At 36.0% G+C, this 10,447-nt stretch overlaps 1 pseudogene; it reads left to right on the top strand.

Annotated features, from left to right (window-relative positions):
- Positions 1-489: 489 nt before the first annotated feature.
- Positions 490-759, top strand: LOC110589018 (annotated as a pseudogene).
- Positions 760-10,447: the final 9,688 nt, after the last annotated feature.

Below are 10,447 nucleotides of genomic sequence, written 5' to 3'. Positions count from 1 at the left end.
ACTGAATAAAATGTACTAGAACAATATAGCTTTGAAAAATATGCACAACAGATATGATAAGAAAGAGAACTAAAAAGCATTTGAACAATAATACTCTTTGTAATACTGAAGATTTTAAGCAGTTAACAAGTAAACAGAAAGCCACAAAAACCTCAATGTTCTGACATTTTCTGAAACTACACAATTACAGTATTTTGATTGTTACAGAATGATTTATAATTCATCTCTCTTCATATTTCTTTCTTTCTCCTTCCTTTTCCTCTAAAGGCTCTAAACTTTTAAATTTGTCTAATTAGTACTTTTAAAGCTCATGACTACATTTAAATAAAATAGATACCAAGTGACCTGATGTATAGCAGTCTCTGTGTCAGATATCAACCACGACTCAGAGTAACTGAATTTGAAATCATTTGTTCATACAGGATCTCTAGTCAAAAACCACAACTTCGAGTCTCTTCCTCTCTGGGCTCAGACCTAGTTTGCGGCGACATGGCTAAACGCACCAAGGTCAGAATTGTGGATAAATACGGGACCCATTACGGTGCCTCCCTCAGGAAAATGGTGAAGACTGAATAAGCCAGCAAGCTAAGTACTTGCTCCTTCTGTGGCAAAACCAAGATGAAAAGACGAGCTGTGGGGATCTGGCATTGTGGCCCCTGCATGAAAACCGTCGCTGGTGGCGCCTGGACCTACAACACCACTTCTGCTGTCACAGTAAAGTCGCCCATCAGAAGACTGAAGGAGTTGGAAGACCAGTAGAAGCTCCACCATTTGAAACATCGCTAACCTATAATAAATGGGTCAATTTATGTAAAAAAAACCACACACACACACACACAACTTCTTAAAAATGTGATTTAGTCATTTCTACATTAATATAATATTTCAGTGAGAATAAAATCTTTTTTTTATACAACCTTAACCTATCTAAGTATATTTAGACTTTAAACCCTGATCTAATTTTAAAAAAGGGTTGGTATAATAAAGAATATTAAAGAAAAGAATAAACTTTGTCAAACAATGCAGACCCCCTTAGAAAATAAAAGTTGGAAGAAGAGGAGGAAGAAGAAAATAAATGCTATAACTACAGGAGCAATAAAGTGATACAGATTAAAACTGCCCGTTTACACAATTTCTGGATGGAATAAAGGATATGCACAGTAGGACCAGCGAAGGTACTCTATGACCAGGTGATTTTGTTTGAAGTGATTTGGGAAGTCATATATCTAACTCAACAGACAACAGTTGGCACCACTCCCTGGAAAATGTCAGATGATGTATCTCATGACTATAAACTCAATTCTAAGTTTGAATATTTCAGAAAGTTTCAGAAGCATACTACTGGAGAGTTTCTTGAAATCATGATAATTATATTAGCAAAATAATGATAATGATCAGCACTTCTCCCAAGTAGGTAGAGTTACTTCCCACCACTTTGAATTTTTGAAACTCAAAGACCTTACCAATCAAGATTAACCCTTATATGTCAAAATCCCCAATTAAATTTTTAGAGAAGGTTATATAGGAAGAGAATCAATAGGTTTCTTTGAATTTTAATTGCTTTGCTTTTATTCTTTCCTAAAAGAGTCTTCATATAGCTGTATTAAATTGTCCTGGGAGCCAATCTTTGGAGAATGCCTTTCTTATATATCCATTTACTTTGGAAAGGAAATAAAACTCAATTTACAGGTCTAATTATACCTCTATGGTGGATCCTCTTGAACTTATCTCACTTACTCTTAGAAACCAGGAGGGAGGTCTGTGGGTAGGACTAGAACAGACAGAACATGGGCTGATATAGGATGAGTGGATGAGGGGCTAGGGCATTACGTACCCCTTCTTCACCTGACGATTATTAAACTTTTAGAAGATTAAAATGGCCTAGACAAAGACTTTAATAAAGTGAAAATTACACAAATGACTGGCTTTAGAGATTTTCTATAGAAATGAGAATATCACTTAGAGTTTCAATAGTTCAAAATGGGCATTATTTGTAAAAATTTTCACGTTAACTAGTTGATTATAGCTCTTTTCTCTTTATTTAGGTTGTCAGTATTCTGATCATAGGAAAAACAGGCTAGGGATAGAATGAACAAAGAAGAACAGGGCACAGGGAATCATAGCAAACTAACAGAAGAGGGGACATACAAGAAAGGCAGCTAAAAATAATTTATGCATTATATGTACTTTTCACCTGGAACATGTGACCTTATGCTGAGTGGTCAAAGCCATAGAATAAATATAATTCATCATCCTAAAGTGTTGATCTCACCCCAAAATTTTGGAGGTAAAGATAAATAATTTAACCAATTAATTCAAATATTTAAATATGAAAGCAAAAGTAATCTATAGATGTAATGCAGTTTTTATCTTTTTTTTTAAAGATTTTATTTATTTATTTGAGAGAGAGAGAATGAGCAGGGGGAAGAGACAGAGGGAGAGGGAGAAACAGACTCCCTCGTGAGCAGGGAGCCCTATGTGGGACTCGATCCCAAGACCCTGAGATCATGACCCGAGCCGAAGGCAGACGCTTAACTGACTGAGCCACAGTTTTTATCAAAATCCCAAAATCCCTTCTATAGAAATAGAAAGAATAATTCTAGTATTCCTATGGAGCCAGAAAAGACCTCAAATAGCCAAAACAATCTTTAAAAAGAAGAACAAAGCAGGCTGCCTGGGTGGCTCAGTAAGTTAAGTATCTGCCTTTGGCTCAGGTCATCTTCCCAGGGTTCTGGGATCGAGCCCCATGTCAGGCTCCCTGCCCAGCAGGGAGTCTGCTTCTCCCTCTCCCTCTGCCTGCCACTCCCCCTGCTTTTGTGCTCTCTTACTTTCTCTTTCACTGTCTCTCCCTCTCTCTCTCTCTCTCCCTATCAAATAATAAAAAATTTTAAAAAAAGAACAAAGCTAGGTACATCACATTTCCTCATTTCAAAATATATTACAAAGCTACAGTAATTCAAACAGTATGATGCACATATGTCTACATAAATGTTCAGAGCCATTTATTAATAATAGCCCCAAATTAGAAATAACCCAAATGCTCATCAGCAGGTGAATATATAAACAAAACATGGTATATCCATACAATAGAATACTACTCAGCAATAAAAGGAATGAACTAATATACATTATACAGATGAATCTCAGAGCAGTCCCATTAGAAAATTCAAACTGATCTATAGTGACAGAAAGCAAATCAGTGGTTCTGTGGGGTCAAGGTGGAAGAAGGGGTGAACCACAAGGGGGTATGAAAAACCTTTGATATGATGGAAATGTTTTATATCATGATTGTAATGGAGGCTTCGTGAGTGTACACTTATATCAAAACTAATCAAATTACACATTTAAGATGAATAGTTCGGTCTCAAGTCATACTGCAAGGTTACTTTAAAAAAAGAAAAACTATGGTACTGGCAATAAAAGCACATACAAACTAATGGAACAGAATACAGAGCCCAAAAATAAATCCATGCATATACAGTCAACTGATCTTTGACAAGGGTGCTAAGCTTACACAATGAAGAAAGGATAGTCTCTTTAACAAATGGTGTTAGGAAAACTGGGTATCACATGCAAAATAATAAAACTGGATCCTTATATTATGCAATACACAAAAATCAACTCAGAACAGATAAAATATTTCAATGCAAGATCTGAATATACTCCTGAATAAACTCCTGAATATAATACTCTTAGAGAAAAAAAAAAAAAAAAACACAGAAGGAAAGCTTATTTATATTGGTCTTGACAAAAATCTCATGGATGTGACATGAAAAGCATATGTAACAAAAGCAAAAATAGACCAGAAGGACTAAATCAAATTGAAAAGCTTCTGCACAGCAAATTATTTGCAAACCAAAAATCTGATAAGGGGTTAATTTCCAAAATATATAAGAACTCCTGCAACTCAACAGCAAAATATTAATAATCCAATTAAAATGTCAGCATTGCACTTAAATATACATTTTTTCAAAGATGACACCCAAATGGCCCACATGTATATGAAAAGATGCTTAGCATCATTAATAATCACAAAAACACAAATCAAAACCATGATAATACCTCACACCTGTTGGGATGACTATTAAAAAAAAAGATAAATGTTGGCAAGGATGTCAAAAATTGGAATCCTTGCATACTATTGACGGAAATGCTTGTGCAGCCAATGTGAAAAACGGTATTTTTTCCAAAGTACTTTTTTCCTCAAAAATTAAAAATTGAGGGGCACCTGGGTGGCTCAGTTGGTTAAACATTCACCTTTGCCTTAGGTCATGATCCCAGGGTCCTGGGATCAAGCCCCGCATCAGGCTCCTTGCTCAGTGGGGACCCTGCTTCTCCCTCTCCCTCTGCCTGCCGCTCCCCCTGCTTGTGCTCTCTCTCTGTCAAACAAATAAATAAAATCTTTAAAAAATTTAAAAATATAACTACCACATGATCCACCAATCCAACTTCTGAGTATCCAAAAGAAATAAAATCATGATCTTCTTTTTTAAGATTTTATTTATTTATTTGAAGGGGGGGAGAGAGAGAGCACAAGCAGGGGGAGGGGCAGAGGAAGAGGGAAGCAGACTTCCTGCTAAGCAGGAGCAGAGGGAGAGGGAAGCAGACTTCCTGCTGAGCAGGGAGCCCAATGTGGGGCTCGATCTCAGGACCCTGAGATTATGACCTGAGCCGAAGGGAGATGCTTTAACCAACTGAGCCACCCAGGAGCCTCTAAAATCATGATCTTAAAGAGATATTACCCTTATGATCATTGAGGCACTATTCACAATAGCCAAGATGTTCAAAACAACTTAAATGTCCATTGGTGGATGAATGAATAAAAAAAAAGTACGGCATACACATACAACAGAATACTACTCAGCCTTAAAAAAAAGAAGGAGATCCTGCCATATGCAACAACATGTATAAAACTTGAGGACATTATGCTCGGTGTAAATTTGTCAGTCACAGAAAGACAAATGTTGCATGATTTCACTTATATCAGGTATCTAAAAACTCATAGAACCAAAGAATAGAACATTGGTTGCCAATTATGAGGAGGAGGGAATGGGGAGTTGCATATCAATGTGTCTAAAATTTCAGCTAAACAAAATGAGTAAATTCTAGAGATCTACTATGCCAATGTTGTACCTATAGATAATGATACTGTATTATATACCAAAAAAAAACACTGTTAAGAAGTAGATTTTATGTGAAGTACTTTTACTATTGTGCGTGTGTCTACATATATGTATATATATGTGTGTGTGTATATATATATATATATATATATATATATATATGCAAGTCTCTACAGGCATCACTCAACATTTTCTACTGTTTATTTCACACACAAAAGAGAGAGAGAGAAGGAGCGAGGGAGAAAGGAAAAGATAGAAGGGAGGCATGGATGGAAGGGAAGGGAGGGAGAGAAGGAAGGAAAGAAAGAAGAGAGGGAAGGGAAGAAGAAGGAAGGAAAAAAGAAATAGAAACAGAAAAGAAGCTTCATAAGTTTATAAGAAATAGCTACATATCCAAACTGGCATTTTTGAGAACTAAATGAAATACAGATCACTTCACGAGGCATCAATTTTTTAGCTACTCCAGTGCAGTGAGTTGCATTATTACCTGGCCAGCTTTTCTCAGTACTTTTACATGGTGCCAAAGGAACTGTTAGCTTTGCCTAAAAGTGTTCATTTGCTACCCAGTGATGACAATTACCTGTCTCCTCCTCTTTCATAGACTCTTAATCTCCAAACTGAAAATGCTGTCAGCCAAATTTATAGATACCCTTATTTGAGGCAAGGACATCAAATCTAGAGAGTATGTTGAGCAGAGAGAGTATGGCAGCAAACCAAGCCCATGACACAGAAAGTGAATAACACAGAAAAGAGCCCAACAGCCATCAAAGTCAAATGAGGGTTGCCAAGGAGTGGCTGCTGCCTGATCAAATGCAATGGGCCAGGCTCCAGGGATCAGGTTAAAATTAAATGATTAACCCTCAGGGTTGGAAGACTCACTGGGACACCAGCTAGAGTCCCAGTGACGTAGAGAGATCCCCACAGACCGAAGCAGCTGCTGCTTCTGCTACGAGCCTGATGCCAGCAACACACAGGCTGAATTCACTTCTATTTCCTCAGCTTCTAATTAACACTATGAAACATTTGTATTTTTACCCCATGTTCCATCAAAACATAGACACTTTCCTGAAGTGTCATCATAAATACGCTTTGAATTTTTCAATATGATGCTCTCAGCCACCTAAATCTCTCTCCCCTATGGAGAGGAGTTGAATCCAGTCCGTTTCAGGCTACCTTCTTCACACAGCTGAGTAAAATGTACTTGGAACCCTGTCTCCTCCTCCCGGCATGGAGACAAACACCTTTGCTCCCAGCTACCTACTCAGTGACCTTTTGGAAGAGTGGGGGACATCAGGCCTAATCCTCCCTTTTGCTTCCCAAGTCTTAATGCTCTGAGTGTTTCATCTCATGCTGTTCTTCCCCCTTCTCTAAGACTATGTTTCTGGCCTATACAAAAGCATATGCTTGTACAGTAGTTCGTAGTTTACAAAGTGGCATCACCTTATTGTCTTATTTCTGCTTTACATTTAAATCTGCTGTAAGTTAGAAAGTGGTTGTTATTCTCACTGTAGATATGAGGAAAGGAGACTCAAAACATTAACAAACTTCCTCAAGGGCACACAGTTAATAATAGAAAAACAATTTTGTGGTCCCAAGGCTGATGTCTGCATCATCAGACTGGCTCTTGCTTTATGTAAAGTGACCCCCTCTTGAGAATATAAGTTAAAGGGCTAGGGCACTTAATTCAGTACAATTCACATAATATATGATCAATAATTTTCTGTAGATTGTCTGAATTACCATTCTTAAAACAGTATAACACAGCTGAAGAATTCATTCCTTAAGATGAATAAATATAAAATTTAAGTTCAAATCACTTAAGTGAGTTTGATTAGAAGAAACCATAGTATCAGTATCAGAGAAATGGAGAACATTTGCCTTTCCTTTTCTTTTAATTGAAACTATATCATCAGTACCCTGATGTCCTAAGAAACCAAACACCATTAACAGAATGTCTTCAGGTCCATTTATTCAGCAAACATTTATCTAGGTGCACCTACTAGGTATACACACAATAAAAGCCTGTATACGGACAGATGTTTCTACAACAATGAAAGATCTGACAAAGAGCAAGTCCTGCTCCCTGCCCTTGAGAGGCATGAACAAGGGAAATGGGACTAGCACTTAGTATTTATCTAACACATGCAAGATACTATGTTGATCAGTTTATAGACTTTATTTCACTTTATAGATCAAAAACTTGAGCACATGAAGTTAAGCAATCAGCCCAAATTTCCCAGTAAGAGTCAAAATGGATTTAAATCAAAGTATACTTGAAGCAAAACAAAACAACAGAACCTGGTCAAGCATACCTACTGGTTCCTTGACTCAAGTTATTTATTTTTTTAATCTTCTCTTCAAATTAATTTCCTCCATAATGAATCCAAAAGCCCATAAACATTCCCCAAACAAATTAGCAAGGGTCACCAAACTAGAGGAACAAGAAATCATCCCCTAAATATGTATAAAAAAGAGATACCTCTATTGGTGCTATTGCAACTGACAATCAGAACATAACTCAATTTGAAATGCTACATGAAAAAGGGAAGATAGTCATTCTCCAGTATCTCTAGTCTATGCATTAAAGGAAGTATTATGGCAGGAAGTGGATGAGATAAGGAGAACAGTGCAAAAAAAGATGTGCATAGAGATAAGGTAGAAAGGACAGCCAAGCACATCATCCTAGGAGCTCCCTATCTCTTTATTACAACACAGTAACCTTGTCATGACAATATCAATGCTTGTGTAGTTGCCACACGGAAACCACCAAAAATATAGCCATATCCCATTAATCTCAAAGAGTATTTGCACCTATTGCTCATATAGCGAATACTGACTTAGCAGCTATGCATGTGAAAATAAAACTTTAAGACTTGGAAAAACAGCGATAATTCACTTAATCATTCTGACAAAAATTTTGGCTTGTATGTTTTACTTTTCTCCTTCTACAAATAAATGCAAATGATTTCTACTAAAGAAAGCAAGTGATTTTGTTGTTGTTGTTGTTTGTTTTTTTGTTTTTTGCCTTAAGTAATGCATGGCTATTAATAATTTGGTGGCTTACATTTGGTTAATCAATTAAACAACCATAAAGTAATTTTGCTTTTTAAAAGAGCTTCTCTGACATATTCAGGGCTCATGAGCTCTCTTGCTCTCGTGATACACCACATGTATGGCTATCCACAGAGAAATCCCCTGTGAAAGAGATCCAGAAAACAGCTGAGCAACTCCTACACATCAGACAAATGACAAATTCCCAAATAGAAACGGGTAGGAAAGGCTGAGACACACTCTCACTATAAACCCCAACACAGTGCTATACCATCAAGACGGATCCCCAACCCCTAGCTTCTCCCTGAAAAGTAAAGGGTTTGGACCCCACATCTATCACCTCAACTTTCAAGACTTTGGAGGGATAGGCTTCCAAACATCTAGCTCTGAAAGCCAACAGTTAAAGTCAAAGAGTGTTACAAAAGACAAAGAAGGTCATTATATAATCATAAAGGGGTCAATTCATCAAGAGGATATAATAATTACAAATATTTACATACCCAAAATAGAATCACCTAAATATATAAAGCAAATATTCACAGATCTGAAGAGAGAAATACACAGCAATACAACAATCACAGGGAACTTCCAGATGCCACTTTCAACAATAGATTATCCAGACAGAAAATTAATAATCAGTTACACATTTGATCAGATGGACCCCAACAGACATATACAAAACATTCCATCCAAAGTAGCAGAATACACATTCTTCTCAAGTGCACATGGAACATTTCCCAGGATAGATCATATGTTAGTCCACAAAATAAGTCATAAATTTAAGAAGATTGAAATTACATCAAACATCTTTTTGGAACACAATGGTATGAAACTAGAAATCAATTATAAGAAGTAAACTGGACAATTCACAAATATTTGGAAATTAAACAGCAAGCTCCTGAAAAACTAATGGGCCAAAGAAGGAATCAAAGAAAAGGCAAAAAATCTCTTGAGAAAAATGGAAACACAACTTATCAAAATCTGTGGAATGCAGCACAAGAAGTTCTAAAAGGGAGGCTAATATTGATTAACACCTACATTAAGAAAAAAGAAAGATCTCAAATAAATAACCTGACTTTATACCTCAAGGAAACAGAAAAAGGAGAAAAACTGAAGCCCAAAGTTAGCAGAAGGAAGGAAATACAAAGATCAGAGCAAAACTAAATGAAATGCAGACAAAAAGATAATAAAAAAAAATCAATGAAACTGAGGGCTGTTTTTTTTAAGATTAACAAAATATAGAAACCTCCAGCTAGACTAGCAAGACATAAAAGAGGTCAGAAATAAATAAAATTATAAATGAAAAAAGATATTACAACTGATACCTATGTATACACAAATACATAGGATCATAAAAAACTTCAATGAACAATTATACACCAACAAATTGGGCAACCTACAAGAAACATATAAATTCCTAGGCATATAGGAACTACCAAGACAAAGTCATGAATAAATAGAAAACCTGAACAAATTTAGTACTAATAGTATAAAGATGAATCGGTAATCAAAAACCTCCCAACAAAGAAAAGTTCAAGACCAGATGGCTTCACTGGTGAATTCTACCAAATATTTAAAGAAGAACTAATTACCAATCCATCTCAAACTTTTTCAAAAATAGAACAGAACACTTCCAAACTCACTTTACAAGGGCAGCATTAACCTTATACCAAAGCCAGAGAAGGACATGACAAGAAAATTACAGGACAATATCCCTGATGAACACAGATACAAAAGCCCTCAACAAAATATTACCAACCAAATTTAACAATACATTTAAAGGATCATATACCATGATCAAGTGGGATTTATTCCTGAGATGCAAGGATGTTTCAACAACTGCAAATGAATAAATATGATAAACGATATTAACAAAATGAAGGATAAAATCGTATCAACATCTCAAGAAATGCAGAAAAAACATTTCACAAAATTCAACAAACTGTCATCATAAAAACTTTCAACAAACTTGGTATAGAGGGAACATACCTAAACATAATAAAGGCCATATATGACAAGCCCCCAGATAACATCATACTGAACAGTGAAATGCTGAAAGTCCTCTAAAATCAGGAACAAGACAAGAATGTCCACTCTCACCACTTTTATTCAACATAGTACTGGAAATCCTAGTGAGCAATTAGTTAAGAAAAGGAAATAAAAGCCATCCAAATAAGAAAGAAAGAAGTAAAATTGTCTCTACTTATAAATGACATGATATTATATGTAGAAAATCCTAAGGACTCCATCAAAACATTGTTTTTAGAATAAAT

Source organism: Neomonachus schauinslandi, chromosome 12, assembly GCF_002201575.2.
Source record: "Neomonachus schauinslandi chromosome 12, ASM220157v2, whole genome shotgun sequence".
Taxonomy (NCBI): domain Eukaryota; kingdom Metazoa; phylum Chordata; class Mammalia; order Carnivora; family Phocidae; genus Neomonachus; species Neomonachus schauinslandi.
Note: the sequence above shows the minus strand (reverse complement) of the source record. Positions and strands in the feature narration are given on the sequence as shown.